The sequence below is a fragment of the Megalobrama amblycephala genome, linkage group LG3 (assembly GCF_018812025.1).
Source record: "Megalobrama amblycephala isolate DHTTF-2021 linkage group LG3, ASM1881202v1, whole genome shotgun sequence".
NCBI classification, from domain to species: Eukaryota; Metazoa; Chordata; class Actinopteri; order Cypriniformes; family Xenocyprididae; genus Megalobrama; species Megalobrama amblycephala.
This window is the reverse complement of record NC_063046.1, coordinates 58674484-58692235: the sequence shown is the minus strand read 5'-3', so window position 1 is coordinate 58692235 and position 17752 is coordinate 58674484.

Below are 17752 nucleotides of genomic sequence, written 5' to 3'. Positions count from 1 at the left end.
CCAATGTGATTACATTAAAATCCTGGAATGTTTTCCTCAAAAACCTTAATTTCTTTTCGACTAAAGAATGAACATCTTGGATGACATGGGGGTGAGTAAATTATCAGGACATTTTCATTCTGAAATGAACTAATCCTTCTAAAGTACCATGAAGATTATGCACTAGTCCGGTGACGTAGGACTCCGCATGACTTTCCATTTCCCGCTGGATTTCGTCCTCCACATATAAGTTTAAAGGTGCCCTTGAATGAAAAATTGAATTTATCTTGGCATTGTTAAATAACAAGAGTTCAGTACATGGAAATGACATACAGTGAGTCTCAAACTCCATTGTTTCCTCCTTTTTATATAAATCTCATTTGTTTAAAAGACCTCCGAAGAACAGGCGAATCTCAACATAACACCGACTGTTACGTAACAGTCGGGGTGTACGCCCCGATATTTGCATATGCCAGCCCACGTTTCCAACATTATAAAAGCCATTAGACAAGGGCAGCCAGTATTAACGTCTGGATATGCACAACCAAATCATCAGACTAGGTAAGCAAGCAAGAACAATAGCGAAAAATGGCAGATGGAGCAATAATAACTGACATGATTCATGATATTTTTAGTGATATTTGTGAATTGTCTTTCTAAATGTTTCGTTAGCATGTTGCTAATGTACTGTTAAATGTGGTTAAAGTTACCATCGTTTCTTACTGTATTCACGGAGACAAGAGCCGTCGCTATTTTCATTTTTAAACACTTGCAGTCTGTATAATTCATAAACACAACTTCATTCTTTATAAATCTCTCCAACAGTGTAGCATTAGCCGTTAGCCACGGAGCACTATCAAACTCATTCAGAATCAAATGTGAACATTCAAATAAATACAATACTCACATAATCCGGCGCATGCATGCAGTATGCATGACGAACACTTTGTAAAGATCCATTTTGAGGGTTACATTAGCTGTGTAAACTTTGTTTATGCACTGTTTAAGGCAAGCGCGAGCTCTGTGGGCATGGACCACGGGATTTAAAGGGGCCGCAGCATAAAATCGGCGCGTTTATAATGATGCCCCAAAATAGGCAGTTAAAAAAATTAATAAAAAAAAATCTATGGGGTATTTTGATCTGAAACTTCAGACACATTCAGGGGACACCTTAGACTTATATTACATCTTACATCAAAACATAATCTAGGGCAGGGGTTCTCAACCTTTTGCAAGCTGGGCCCCCCCCAAAGCTGGATCATTGCAGTTGGGGCCCCAGTGCGTGTGAGCATTTCACAAAAACTAAAGGAAAGCTTTAACTGTAGCCTATATTTTGACTAGTTTATTCGTTTATATATATACAGGGTGCGATTTGTGAAAAAAACAGAGTGGAGGATGTTTTGAATTTTTTTTTTTTTTTTTTTTGTTAAAAACCACAGTGCTATATACTATTTTTGGCAGCTGTTACAGAAACATTTTTTTTTTTTTTTTTTTTTAAATCTTCTGATTTAACCTTGAGATTTGAAGTATTACATAGCTTAGATATTTGCAACACTACAATGACATTAATAATTCCTAATTTCTGATAGAAATGCAAAATCAATCGGTAGCTATTAATAGAATAACGAGACACAAACCTTTACATTCAATCGCGTTTGGCCCCATTTATTTTTGATCAAAGTGCATACACGTTTACCTCAGATTTTGTTATATAGAATTTAAGCTGGGCCGTACGCAGGGTTTCATAATTCCCGGGGTCAGAAAATGTTGTTTGCTAGGGGGGTATGGGGGCATGCTCCCCCGAGAAAATTTAGATTTCCCTGGTGTACATATGTGCATTTTAAGACGTTTTAAGGCCAACAAATTGGATAACAATAGCTTTAAAACCATGTCAACATATATACATGCATGCACAGTTTTGAGGCAGCTTTAATCGCATGTTTGGCAATTTCATGACTTCACTTACAACAGAACAACGACCATCATTGCTCGTAGTTTCTTTTGCGCTTTATTTAAGCTATAATAAAGTCATTATGCAGCGCGCGCCGGCGCATTTGCGCATGCAATTCTTGAGTGCGCTCCACGAGCACAGTATAACGGCTGATTGGACAGTCGTGTTCATTTTTCTGAGTTTTACAGACATAGCCTGACAAAATCTCATCTGACCGCAATTCACTGTTGTTCAACTGAAGCTCCCTCGTCGTCACCTGCACCTTTTCCGCTCTCGTTTGACTTGAGCCTAGCTGGCACTGAGACGAAGTCGGAATGCGCGTCTGAAAAGTGTCCCGTTTGTTTTGGTGGTGAAGAGACAGTTCTGTATAAACGCAGCGTTTTACTTGCCGATGTTTTAAAAAAAGATATATTTTTATTTTTGGTATTTTATATGCTCTGTTGGTGGTTTGTGGAGTACCATCACCCAGGGGGGATATTTTTTTAAATATTAAATATTTTTAAATATTAAAGATATTTCAGCAGAGGGAGGGATACATAGACCAGAAGGGGGGAAATTCCCCCCATCCCCTCCTACAAATCGCACCCTGTGTGCAGAGGCGTACGGGACACCCCCGCAGCCCCCGCGGTGCGTGGGGGCCCCCACCCTATGATGGGCCCCGTCGCAGATTCACCTATTTAGGCTAGACTACTTTATAGCCTTTTTTTTTAGAACTGAACTCAATTGACTAAAGATGAAAATAAAGCATCCAACTGAAGCCCCAAAATGCAAGCAGAAGATCATAGAAAATAGTGCCAAATTACCACAAAAGGGGGGGGAATTCATCACTGTTGTTTCCATCGCCGTTTGTAAGGTAGCCAAGACGCGCTGAGTTAGGCCTACTGTTAGCGGATGTGTGCCGAGACAAATAAATAGGCCTAGTTCGGTCTTTGCTGAGACATTATTATTGTTATTTATATTATTATATATTGCCCAAACGTATTTACCCCATCGCCAGCTCTGCTAATGGACAGCTACCGGAATGTCTAAGTTCTTTTGATGCACCGATCGAAATTAGGCCTACTGAAGATTTGCGACCGAAACAGCATTTTACGCGCTTGTCTAGAAGGGAACCTTATATACGCCTATACGCAAATTTGTGTCTAACTTAAAATTTAGACCAGCTAAAATATATTGTTAGACCAAAAATATCTTATCAATTAATTAAGTAATAAAGACATGTAATAAAGTAATAAAGAAATTTAATAAAAACAGAAAGACACCTATTGCGTCAGCCTTATTCAAATGCCGACGTTCTTGGTTTTCTTCCTATTTATTAAATATAGGCAAATGGTTGATGAAACATTGATTGAAATTAAGATACAATTTCTACAAAACGAAATTCACTTTAAAGAAAGACTTACTATAAAGCAAAACTTAATGAAGTGGTCAAACTTATGTCTGACCCGCTGCATGTCTCCCGACATTGCGCATCCGTCATGCTATTCACTTTTCATAATCAACATTGATGACATTTAAAAAAATAATAGGCTATAGCCCAATATTTAAATATAAATATGAAACTAAATTGGCTACATCTTTATCCCTCTGGCCGACGAATGCGCCGGCGCGTTCTGATGGATTTTCTCCTCATGACAGCTGAAACAACTTAAAACAGGCCTTCCGTCATTTTTGGCGATAGCCTACAGATTAGTGCAAGACTACAAATGGTCTACTTTTTTCTCTCTGCGAGAATTTTTCTGAAACGTCTCAAAAATGCTTTTAAACTCGCTGAATAACTGTACCTAAAAGAAAGAAACATCTCCATTTGATAAGAAATAGGTCTGTGTTAAATAAGAGGCGATCTATCCGCTGGAATGTGTTGTTTCTGAAATCATGTCCAGTGCTCGCTCACTCAAAAAAATTATTCTAGCTGCTTGTTCAGTTTATTTAAATAAAATAAGCTGAACCAACACAAATCTTTAGTTTTTTACTTAATTGGCATTTGCACTCAATTGTATTATGTTAAATGAAATTAAATTTGCAAAATGTTAGGTTAACCTAAACCATTTGTGTTGGGACGACATGAATCATTTATGTTGCATTGATTGAAACTGGGCAGTGGATTTCTAGTTCCCAGCATGCTTTGTGTAGGGAAAGATCAGGACAGTAAATGTTGAACTTAAGTGCTGTTTAATGTGTTTTTTAGTAAAGGGAAATACCTTTTAAAGTTTGATGTTCAGTTATATTTGACATTTAAAAGAGTTTATGTCGATTTTTTTTTTAGGTTACCATTATGCTGAAGTGTAGACCTTGTGGTTAGGCAATGGGTGGCTACATGAAATAAATCTATGTTGTTCTCAACAAGCTTTAACTGTGCTAAAGCCAGTGATGAGAAGTTCTTTACCTGATCATTACTTGCATGCTATAAATGTTACATAGCATATGAAAAAGTGTTATTTTAGTTTAGTTTTTATAGAAATAGAAATAAATTAGTTTGAGGGCCAGCACATAATTTACACAGTCTACATATGGTCATCAGCTTTATCCCTCTCAACGGTCATGAAACATGTATGTCTGTGTACAACAGCTACTCACAACCTAAGCACAAGCGCACATCTTCACCACGATGGTAACAAAAAAAAAAAAATAAATAAAAAAAAAAAAAAATATATATATATATATATATATATATATATATATATATATATATATAGTTCAACTGTGTGGAAATAGGTGTCATAATTGAATTAAGTTAGACCAACAAGTTATTTTTTTGAGTGCTGCGGCTCGTTGCGGCTGTTATCCGTTCTCTTGGCGCTCCTTTGGTTTTAATGAATAAATTATCCTAAATATTTATTCCTGCCGGTATTTTAGTCTGCGATATCAAAATCACTAAACATTTTATAGGCCTATCATATAGGCTAGGCTATAATATTATTCGATAATAACATCAAATGGATCAATGCAATGATAATTCACCACATGATTCACTGTTAAATCAGTTTTTGTAAACTGTGGGGCAGATGGACTCAGGTGCACAACAAATTTTAACACATGACATCACTGCTTGTGGGAGGGGCCCCATCTCATTCTTTGCGGGGGGGCCTCACAGACTTGCGGTACGCCACTGCCTGTGTGTATATATATATATATGACCTTTGCAGCCTCTGAAACGTCCGTCCGTCATAAAAATTAATTCGGATGGTTCGATTTTCTGCATTTTTCGCATCCGTATCAAATATTTTGAGGGGTTTTTGACAGTTGATCCACCAAATGATGAAAATGAAAAAACGAATACGACAGTTTCAGACTCAGTCAGGGTGCAAAGACCTTAAACTTTTGAGGCTTGCGCAGCTTCTCGAGGAGAAATCAAATTTTCTAAAGTCTTTGAACGCAGCACACACAACTAAATTGACATACTGCAGTTCAATTTCAAAATGTGGTGTTTTTATATTTATAACATTTGAATACAGTTCAGCAACATACATCACACGACCTGACGACCAGGAGAGCTGACCATCACTTAATTGACCATCACCTCGTGATTGAAAATGTGACACTGATATGACAGTTCAACAAACAAGTTAATAATATTAAGTAACTTACATTTTAGACGAAATAATGACTGTTTTGGTCTATTTTAGCAGCGAAAATAGATCCGATGAATCCAAACAAAGATCACAACATAGCGCATCTCACAGCAATACTCAATCGTGTTTTGAATGATTCAGTGTTTTGAACAAATCGTTTGAGTCAAAGATTCAATGACCCATTCACAAACATCTGTCTCATTCGTGATGAATCGGCCGTTTGAACGAATCGTGAATGAACGACTCAATGACTCGCTTAATAAAACCGCTTATCACCTGCATTTGCGCTCACTATCGACAAACCAATCAAATTTGTTCAAAACTTTTTTTTTTAATCAGTCCAAACACATTTTAATTTTTATTCAGGAGTTATGTATATACAAAACTATAACTTTTTATGACAGTAGTTTAGTGATAAAATGTTTTTGCAAAAGTTTTTTTTCCTCCCATCCTGCGCGCCCCACCGGTTGAGAACCACTGATCTAGGGCACCTTTAATAAAGCCTGAACCTCGTCGTCGGTCCATCTGTCGTATTTTTTAAACTCTATTTTTGATTCGAATAGCAAACAACTCTTACTGCACGCACCACAACAGACTTTTAAAAATGGTGGTTGACACAAAATGCTGCGTGAATTCAACCAATCAGCATGTTCAGCGCCCAAGTCCCACCCCCAAAAGTTCCTGAACTTTGAAAAAAAGTACTACTGCAAGAGCATGGACTTTCTGAGGGGGAATTTTTTACCCGGAACTTCATTTAGAAACACACCGAGTACCACCCCGAAGTCCCTAGTTCCTGGGGAAAGTTCCTGCGGTGGAAACGCAGCTTTAGTTTTGTTCAAAGGCCCAAACTGAGCAAAAATGCATTGCAATTTGGTGCAGCTGCTGATATGTATATGGTAAAATATGAAGATGAAATTCTGATAGCTGTAATGTAAATCAATGAGATCTTTATAACAGTATAGCACACACAAAATATCAGTTGTCACTCTATATCTCTCAATACCATGTATTAATATATATATTTAAATGCTTAGTTTTATGCTCTGTAATTTTTATTTTGAGAGGCAAAAAAATAATGCATTGCAATACGATGATAAATAATAAACATTCTTCAAAAGCCTGATGGATCATATTTGACTCACATTTTAACATGATTTTAAATGAAGTTTAAAAGTTGAAATATTACTAACAATATAACATTTGTTCTTACATTTACTTTATAAAAATCAAAAGATTCCACATGTACAACGATCTGAAGGGGGACGTTTTTAGAATGATACTAACATTTTTAACTGCTAAAAAGTATCAACTACCAATCAGATGACAGAAGGCATGTAGCAGATTATCGCTTTTACAACATTTCAAATCTAAACACTTATAATAGGCTTACCATAGTAAATCAGGGTAAGACAAAAACAACACTGACATACTGTACCAACTGCAACCTGTACAAAGACATGAAGCCTTTTGCAGTCTTCTGAAAACCTGTCAAGGTTACACAAACGAAACTGTTGCGCTGCTTTAAACGGTAACGTCACGGCTGAAGGAAAACGTTTGAAATGGCTCCCTTGTTTCAGTCACTTTCTGGCCATTCTGTGTGGTGATGTTTGCTTGGCGCAGCGTGTGATGGCTTGGTGACAGCTCCTTTTCAAGGAACAGAAAAGAAAAGTGATTGGTGAGCAAACACTGCCTTTATTGTGAGGCATGAAGACGGCTTAAAGAGAGGGAGGATATCCACTAGCAGAGCTGTGTTTGAATAAACACTTTTTCCTGAAAAATGTGTGACATGACAAACACGTGAAGTTCAAATGGTTCACACGTCACATGCGAACAGTAAAACGCAGAGTTGCTAAACAGCAATGAAACAAAGCAATCGTTGGCTAATATGTCAAGGTTTCTTGTGTAAATGCTTCTTCAGGAGAGTCAAAGGCCACCGCTGACAGAACTTTGATGCTATCTATCTATCAAATACACCCTTCACATCTAAAATCCTGAAGACACACCATCTTCAAGTATGTTCTTTTTCAAAAATATATTATATTATATGATAGCATTTTCCTTGGAGGTTGATTTTGACACTTCCTTGTCATCTCCTCACAGGTATTTGTTTAACAAAAGCAAGTTGCGCATCCTGTATTGCATAACTTTGTATGGATGAAGGTTACGTATGAAACCAGCATATAATGGAACGGAGCTCATGACATCTTATTTTTCAACCCCACTTCAGATGAAACACAATCCTTACAAATTGGGATATAAAAGGAATTACTGAGACCAATATCATTTCTGCTTTGGAGGAAGAACAGTATCACATTCTGTGACCTTGTTAGGAGATACATGCATAAAGTGTTTCTACCGGCATATTTTAAACAAAGCAGAAACTAGCTGAGAACCAGCTTTGAGAAACTCGCTCTGAGAAAAAGAAACAATGAAGCAAATCTGGGTGTCTCTCTCTCTCTCTCTCACACACACACACACACACACAGAGTGAGAGAGAGAGAGAAACATTTGGTGCTGTGGGTTGTGCTTAAGCTATGCCTCTTTTATACCAACTTTCCCATGCGCATAAGGTAGTTGGTACTCCAGATGAAGCGTCTGTGTTCTCCACGCGAGTTCCTTCTCTGTTCTCATCGGTGAATCAGTGAGGTCAGCTGGAATCTCGAGGGTCCTCTCTGGGAAATTCCCCATTGGTTTTTGTTAATGAGTGTGTCTCAAGGCAGTAATGAGAGAAGCACATGCATACCATCTGAAATGGTTACCAAGTAATTATTTCCATACCACCAACCCTTTCGATAAAACAGTATGATCTGAGTTCAGTGTTGTAGAGTTCATATGCGTGGCAGTGTTAAATTGACTCTGATACTGCATCTCTATTAGACTTAACACGGGCAAGTTTGCTGGGCATGATGGTGTTCAAACTGCAGGCAAAAGTGATTTTTTTTTGCTCATATGTCAGATACCTGGGTACATCGAAAATACCTGAATATCAGCAACTCAAAGTGTTTGATGTAATCAGTAATAGAAAAAAAAAAAAATACAAAAAAAAAAAAACCCTAATAATCAACATACTGTAACTACAAGCTGTGCTTTAGTTCACTGGCACAGTTAGAGGCTATTTACACAGGATGCAAATTTGCATTCAAAAAAAAAAAAAAAAAAAAAAAAAGCAAATAGAATATACATGTCTTTGACACATTTTTAAATTTAAAAGTTCAATGCATATTTTCTTTTAAAGAAACAAGAGTCAATTCAACGCTGGATTTGCACAAAAGATTAACATGACGGCACATGCTAGTGGATGAGTTGAATCAACTCCACAGCAACTACATAAATTTATCCACTATCCATTCAGAAACGTCCAGTTTCATTCTAAAAGTTGTAACTTCTTCCTGAGTCTCTCCATCAGTGTCGACTCCGGTTTGAACAATGTAAGGCCGAACACCGTTACTGACAATCCTCATTTTGGCTGCGTGAGATTCTCCAGCTTTGTTGTTGTTGAGCAACCGAAGCGCGAGCTGTCAAAGCTCCGCCTCTTCTGGAAAGGGGGCGGGAGCAGCAGCTCATTTGCATTTAAAGGGACACACACAAAAACGGCGTGTTTTTGCTCACACCCAAACAGGGGCAAATTTGACAAGCTATAATAAATGATCTGTGGGGTATTTTGAGCTAAAACTTCACAGACATATTCTGGAGACACCAGAGACTTGTAAAAGGGGCATAATATGTCCCCTTTAAAGCCAACACTCTTAGCTGAATTTCAGTTATAATACACTAAACTTCAGAGCCACTAAAGGGACATGGTGATGGAAAAAAGAGATAAGAGGTAAAATACGTCAATGCTTTTGCATTTTCTCACAAAATTTTTTTGCATTCCTCCGAAAAACCTTGCATTCACAAAACTTTTGTGATGGAAATAATATGGGCTTGGAGGAAAAACTATATAAAATGCAATGTGGTTTTGCGAGAAAATGCAAATGTTTTGCAAGCGAACACAAAGTTTCTTGGTTGGAATGCAATAGTTTTGTTAGAGAATGCATAAGCACTGAAATATAATTTGTCCTCCCAATTCATATCTTCATGTCCCCTAAGGAGCTCCGTACTAAACTGCAATTGCACTGCAGTATAACACTTAATTATTATAAGTTTATAGCATTTTCATGGCAATACTTTATTTACTACTGTACACAAAACTGCACTTTTGATTTTTATAATACTGCAATCATTTTACAGCTGTTCGTTTTTGTATTTATGCTTCTGCAGCATAAATAAGTCTATGCATTTTCTCTCGAAGTTAGTCACTCATATTTAATGCAATTTTGTTCCCATTCCTTGTCAAGTAACATCAGTCCATTCTAGACAATATAATAGCCTTGCTAATTTGTGGAATGTGTCACTTTTCTGTGTCGTGTTGCTAACCCGCTGCTGTGTCACTAATACAGCCGGGCACTGAAGAGGGCTGCTTTTCATGAACACCCTTCCCAAACCACCAGAGTCCTACAGGGGGCCAATCAGCAATGGCAATGGGCTGACCTGCTCAAGTACACTTCACCCGAATCAGTGACTGTTACGGGGCCCTTAGAGCCGGAGGCAGGAGGCTTTCCGAACGCTTTGTTTCTGAGAGCAGAAAGATCAGAGGCCCACTGTGGAGACACGGCAAAGTGTCCTTAGGAATTATGCTGGGCTCCACCTCATTAGACGTCGCTGTATGAAAGTAATGACAGGTGTACCGGGCCCATGGGGCCCTGCTGTGGACTTTGACCCCATTCACAGTGTGGGACAGCACAGTCTCCAACACGGTAGATTTCCACCTTTGTAAAATGGCAGCTTGTGTTTCCCATGGAGGGAAACATTACAGGGCACTAAAATTCATCAGAACAAAAGAAGCGAATGACAAATTTGATATTGAACTCATTCCATGCACACACTTGAATAAAAAGCATCAGACAAGGGTTGTTAAAAGGATAATTCACCCAAAAATTAAAATTTGCAGTTATTGTCCTCACCCTCATCCCCATTCAAGATGTAGGTGTCTTTTTTTCTTCTTCAGTAGAAAAGGTAAAGAAGATTTTTAGCTGAAACTGTGGTCCTTGGTGATTTGTAAAATGCAAGTCAATGGGTGTCTTCACTTTGAAGGTCAAAAAAAAACATATACAGGCAAAACAAAATCAATACCCGCGCCTGACGGTCTTATGAAGTGAAATGATCAGTCTGTGCAAGAAACTGAACATTATTTACAACATAATGACCTGTAATCCACAGCCTCGGCAAATGGTCCTCCAGTCTGGAGCGCGAGCTTCCTGATGCATAATGACGTATGCTCGGAAATTCACATGTTCACAACAGAGAGGAAATAAGTGTTTTATTGTTTATTAAAATCTTACTTACTTGTGCTTGATGCAGCAACCTATATATAGGGGCTTTTCTCACCGAATGAACCTTTTTATAGTTTCCAGAACTATTTGTGGAAGTACCCACTTTTTGCCGTGTTCGCACCACAGGAACTAGGTATGATTTTAATTCTACCAGAAAGACTCGGGAAGCAAAGAAACGTTTGAATACAATTTATTCAACAGTATGAATGTAAATATCAAAGATAAATGATAAAGTTCTTTGGCGTAGGCCCCGTCCATAGTACAATCCGGAGGGTAGCAGACGTTTGCAGATCCTGCCTGAAGATGAAGGCAGGGGCGGAGCCTACCCCCGTTGTATGGACAGGGACCGACCTGGTGGTGGTGGGGAGGATAAGGGTTAACGCCGGCGATGGTATCTGCGAACACGATAGTGGGTGTGAACAGAACTTATATACTCAGGTGACGTGTAATTGGTTAGAAATGAGCAATGACGTGCATTAGAGTCTTCCGGGTAGAACTTCTGCTAAACACTCCCATTTCTAGGAACCCCTTTTGGGGAAACTAAATTAGATCCTACTTCAGAGTAGGGTCTAACTCAGCACAATATAAACTATCAGTGATGTAACTGTACGCTGATTGGCCGAATTCACGCAAAACACCAACACCAGCCATTTTTTTAAAAAGCCGTGTACACACACAGTTTATAGCCTATGTATTTACTCCACAAACTAACTCTATGAACATGTAAAACAATGATAGATGGACCTCTCAACCTTTACGCTAAGGAGAAAAGTCAACGCAACTTTAAAGGTGCCCAAGAATGCGTTTTCACAAGATGTAATATAAGTCTAAGGTGTCCCCTGAATGTGTCTGTGAAGTTTCAGCTCAAAATACCCCATAGATTTTTTTAAATTAATTTTTTTAACTGCCTATTTTGGGGCATCATTAACTATACACTGATTTTTTCAGCGCGCCGCCCCTTTAAATCACGTGCTCCCTGCCACACAAGCTCTCGACTATATTACAGCGCATTTACAAAGTTCACACAGCTAATATAACCCTCAAATGGATCTTTACAAGATGTTCGTCATGCATGCTGTGTGCATACATCGAATCATGTGAGTAAAGTATTTATTTTGATGTTTACGTTTGATTCTCTATGAGTTTGAGGCTATGCTCTGTGGCTAACGGCTAATGCTACACTGTTGGAGAGATTTATAAAGAATGAAGTTGTGTTTATGAATTATACAGACTGCAAGTGTTTAAAAATGAAAATAGCGACGGCTCTTGTCTCCGTGAATACAGTAAGAAATGATGGTAACTTTAACCACATTTAACAGTACATTAGCAACATGCTAACGAAACATTTAGATAGACAATTTACAAATATCACTAAAAATATCATGATATCATGGATCATGTCAGTTATTATTGCTCCATCTGCCATTTTTCGCTGTTGTTCTTGCTTGCTTACCTTGTCTGTGCACAGATCCAGACGTTAATACTGCCTTTCCTTGTCTAATGCTCGAACATGGGCTGGCATATATGCAAATATTAGGGGCGTACATATTAATGATCCCGACTGTTACGTAACAGTCGGTGTTATGTTGAGATCCGCTGTTTTCCGGAAGTCTTTTAAACAAATGAGATTTACATAAGAAGGAGGAAGCAATGGGGTTTGAAACTCAGTGTATGTCTTTTCCATACTGAACTCTTGTTATTCAACTATGCCAATATAAATTCAATTTTTCATTCGAGGGCACCTTTAAGTATAAATGTGACAAGTACAAATGTACTTCTGCTCAGCTAGCGACACTGGGCATCAACTACACGGCAAAACGCAAATACTTTTTCATATACTGTCTACTTTCTTTGTATAACAGTTCTGTTAAACTGTTAAACAGATGATAAACTAATGGAGAATAAGAGTGCTGTGTGCTCAGGCTCCCGCGTTCTCAGTGCCGTCAAAATAAAAGTCACAACAACAAGCACGGGTTACGTCACTTCAGAGTTCCTACTGGCGGTGCGAATGCAACCAGGAAAACAGCCCTAGGGAACATTAGTTCTCGGGGAACCACTCTGGTGGCTAGTTCCTATATCTGCCCAGTGCAAAAGCCCCTTATGCAATATCTTAATAGGGAAGATTAGCTTTACACAGATTCTCAACGTTTGAGCTCCTGCGCATACAACATAACGCGTCAGGAATGCGCTCCAGACTGGAGAACCATTTGCCGAGGCTGTGGATTACGGGTAATAATATTGTAAATAATGTTCAGTTTTTTGCTGCTTAATGTTTTTGTGGAAACCGAGATCCGTTTTTTTTTTCTTCAGGATTCTTTAATAGAAATAGAAGAGGTAAATGTTTTGTAACATTATGTGATGTCTTTATTGTAACTTTTAATCAGATGAAATCGTCCATGCTAAATAAAAGTATTAAAAAATATATATTAAAAAAGGACCCCAAACTTTTGAACATTAATGAATATAGAACATAGAAATAGCCCAATATTACAGCTTACATCTGCTAAAAATGACACAAATGCACAAGTGACCTAGAGTTACATGCTTCTAAATATGCTCTTTTTTGAACAACGTGCTAAAACACAGACAATGAATAACTAAAACATTAACAATTCACTACATTGTATTACAAATGTACTCATTACAATGTTATATCATGCAGTTACTAAGTTGTTCTGGGGGTTTGGGGCATGCTGATGCTTACTGACCCATTAAAGGGCCAATCCTCATTTTAGCTCAGCCATTTAGAAAAGTAATTTAGCACACCTCTCCTCTACTTCCATAGATGAGATTCACACCAAAGTTTAATACTTAGGGTTAAGGATTTGTTCAAATAATAATTCCTGCCTGAACAAGCTGTCTTAATGACTGCAATGTAGTCAAAAGTTCCTATGCCATTGTTACTAACATTTTCCTATCTCAGGGATTATGTATTCAGTACTTATTGGCTTAACAGGCCAATGCTAATGGCTTAATAGGCCTGAGGCTAATTAGAGTACTCTTAAAATGCACTATCCTTTGCAGGTTGTCAAAGAGAAAAATTCTGCCTGAACATAATGTCTATGAGAAGATCTCCCCTCATGTGAGTCAATGCCTAACTGTGAGTTACTCCACCGTCCCCACATTTCATCCTGTCATCCTCAGTTTGACTCCATCCCAAGAAAGGCAACAGTAGAGTCAAGAGCCGGCATGCAAGTCACAACAGGGATGGGGCCCAGTCAAAACAAACAATGCTCATTGTGAGAAATGATTGGTTTCAGGAGCAGTATTAAGCCCCATGGTTTATGTGTTAACCAGGTAATTCGTCATCACAGCCCACAGAGATATTAACATCTTCTGCAGACAATCTGAGTGGTGCCTACAAAAGTCACATGAAAAGTTGGGTGTTTTGCCAGGGCATTTCTATTCAGTCGCTAAGGTGTTTTGACTGGTTTTTAGCATGTTACTGTGTATTTTATGGGTGGTTGCTAGGATATTGCTAGAGTAAGTGATTGCTAGAGTGCTCTGGTTTGATAGCTAGGTGGTAGAAAAATAATATTAGGCCTAATAGTAATCAAAAATAACACTTCTCCTCACAAATCTGTTCTATTTTGGTATTAAACTGTCATGCACTTAAACTGAATCCATAGTGTGTGATAAAAGAAACATTTAGGGCACAGAAATTCAGGCATTTGTGCTGGGCAATCCTTATACACTGTCCTCTAGATTTCAGATAGTCAGAAGAATTATGGACTCGAGCACCCAAAAAACACAAGATAATCTCCAGTCATTTTAACCATTCAAAAACAGAGTGTCTGTTTACACTAAGTGCAAATATCATCCATTGTTGGCAAACGCTATTTATAGTAGCTCCGCCCACAAATGTTTGGTTGGGCCACTCAAGTTATTAAACTGATACACAACATTCAATGTCTTCAGTGGCGCAGCAGTAGCGAGTAAAGATTACAAACCTGGCTTTTAATGCGTTCGACGCAGGTTCGAATCCGCCTTTTGCCGAGCTCGCATTTATTTTCAATAAAAATGAAAATAATGTTCTAAAAGTGTAAATAAACTGCGAACATGTGTTTAATAATATTAAAAGTGTTTATTGGGTAGGGTTAGGGGAAGGTGTAGGGAAGGTTTTTATTCTCCCATTTAATAATTTTAATAAAATTATTCTAATAAATATAATATTTTTTAATAAATATAATCATTTAAACTCTATGATATTATTGCATCCTGTTAATGCACAAAAATGCAAAAAGTATCTGCAAATATAAAGTATAGATACACTTATTGCAAAGAACTGATATTTTTACATGGTGTAAATAGAATCTATCGCTATTTTCACCTAGTGTAAATAGCATCTATCGCTTTTTGCTTAGTGCAAATAGCCTATGCCACTAAAAAATTGCTTGCAGCCTTCGGATACAACTTTACAACATTTTATAGTTCATATAAGGCTGTTTCTATGGTGTTATTTTAATGACAAATGTCGAGAGCGCATTATTGTAACACAAGAGCGCATCCATGTAATGCGCGAGCACGAATATCTCACTCTCAACCTCTTTCACAAAACTGGACACATGCTCTCGCTCAGATATAACGTGTGCACTCAAACTTTGTCCTGTGCACTCGCGAATCTCTATGAGCTCTTTCTCTAGAATTCTCTTCTCTCCTGGATTTAATGTTGCTAAAATCTTTCATCCACCAGACTTTCACGATTGACTGATGAAACACCTTTAAATTGTAAAGAAACTACACATCCATCTTTGTTTCATGAGATAGCATTTTCAAGCTGATTTTAGTCAGACAGTTCTTTGGTTATTTATTGTATTATTTAAAGGGTTACTTCAGGATTTAGCATTAAGCTTTGTATTAGTAGAATACCACTAGTATTTTCGAATTACTGTGCTTTCCCCCTTCATATCAGCCCAAGATGAGAGATTTATGCATTTTTATTCTGTAAAAAAGCCTCCGATGACGCAAAAATCGTCATTTTGCGTCATCGGAGGCTTTTTTGGCCAGAGGCATAAAACTACAGCCAGTAATAGCAGGTAGTTCCGCATTTTTTCACCACGCCCATACATATGCGCTTTTGAGGTTACTCACGGACATAGATCAAAGATTTTATCAAAAGTGGGTGTCAATTATATTTTTAAGCTTAACATATTTTGTTATAGTCTGCACTACATCAGTGGTTCATCTCGCAAATTTATCGGTCTCTGCAGTCATCTCAACCAATACAGCAACAGGCTTTTGTGGTAACGTTAGCATAAATAGATAAATAGACTAACTCAGTTTTACAGAACAGTGGCTTTACTTTGATAACAGTCAACTTATATGCAACTTATATGTAATTGTCTATCTAACGTTACTTTGCTAAGTTTGCAGTTTTACTGCTACCTACAACACTACATATAGGCTACTGTGTTATCAGTCCAGTATCAGCGAGTCTTACCTCTAGGCGAATATGCTTAGTACCAGATGCCCAGGCTGTTCGTCCTCTGGGAAAGTGAATATCCATGGTATCGCGGTGTTCTTCAGAATGGTTCTCTTCATTGCAAGGATATTTGGTTTGTAGTCCTCGTGCTTGAAATGGAGACTACATATTCTGCGTTTTTTTAGGTTTTCTATAACGGTGTCATCACCAAACTTCGGGTGTTTGATGGCCCGCAGCCACTGTTGACATCGCTCCAAATCTTTAACTTAATCGGAAAATGATGGAAACTTACTTGTCCTTTCCTGGTTTTGGGTGTACATCCAGGTACAAAGCAATTTAGCACCATTTCGCTGTAAATGTATGAACTAACTCACGATTTATAGAATTAATATGTAACAAAGCAAGCCTAGTTGTTTGAATTTTCCTGGTAATTCCGCCTGTAACCGATAGGCGTGGTTTGGGCGTGGCCTCGCAGGGGCAGCAAAACAAGTGCATTCTGGGAGTTGTTGTCTTTCATCCACATTAGTCAAAAATACATTTTCTGCCTTTTCTCAGTCTAAAAAACTCCAAATTCAAAAATAATTTCACATTTCTACTACATAAATGACCAATTTTAAATACACATTCATCTTTCCAGGGGTGAAGTACCCCTTTAATGGTTGTTTGAGTTAAGTGCTTATTGTATAGGTATTTATTAAATTATTTTAAGTGTCTAATTATTATTATAAGGGGGTGCCTATGGTCAGAGTTAAGCAAGATAACAAAAAATTTGACATTTTTTTAAATGACACTTGGCAAAACCTGTGCATGATCTACCCATGTTTTCCTCAGTAATTTAAATGAGTTCAGTTGTGTTAAAAAGGATAAGACTGAGAAGAAATGAGAGCTTTATAGTGAAATAAATACATGTTATGTGTCACTCTTAAAAATAAAGATTCTAAAAGGTGATTTTGAAGGACTGTTTTGGGTTCCCTGAAAAACCTTATTTTCTTCTTAGTGCAAAGAACATTATCCAAATAACTTTTTTTCTGCTGTTAAGCACCTTTTGAGCAATGGAAAGGTTCCATGGATGTGAAAGGTTCATGGAACCATTAATAAAGAACCTGTGTATGGGCATAGCGCTTACTGATCAAATCTGTCAAACTAATGGCAGCTGGTTGATTTCCTCTGGTCTGAAAGGTAAATGTAACTTCGAAGCCTGCCGTTGAATAAAGAGTTCAACCTTTATTTTGCCAAGCTTGTGTTGAATTGGAATAATCCTCTCGGTGACCCCAGTGACCCGGTTCTCATTCTGGAAATGTCAGCAAATCATGTGCTGACATGGGAACAGAGAGGAATGCCAGGTATGAACATGTTTCGGAAGTTGCTCAGTGTGGGTGTTTTGTCTGTGTCCACAGATGTGTGTCTGAAGGAGTGCTGGAGACCGTGCCCTCATATTAAGCTTAACCTTACTCAA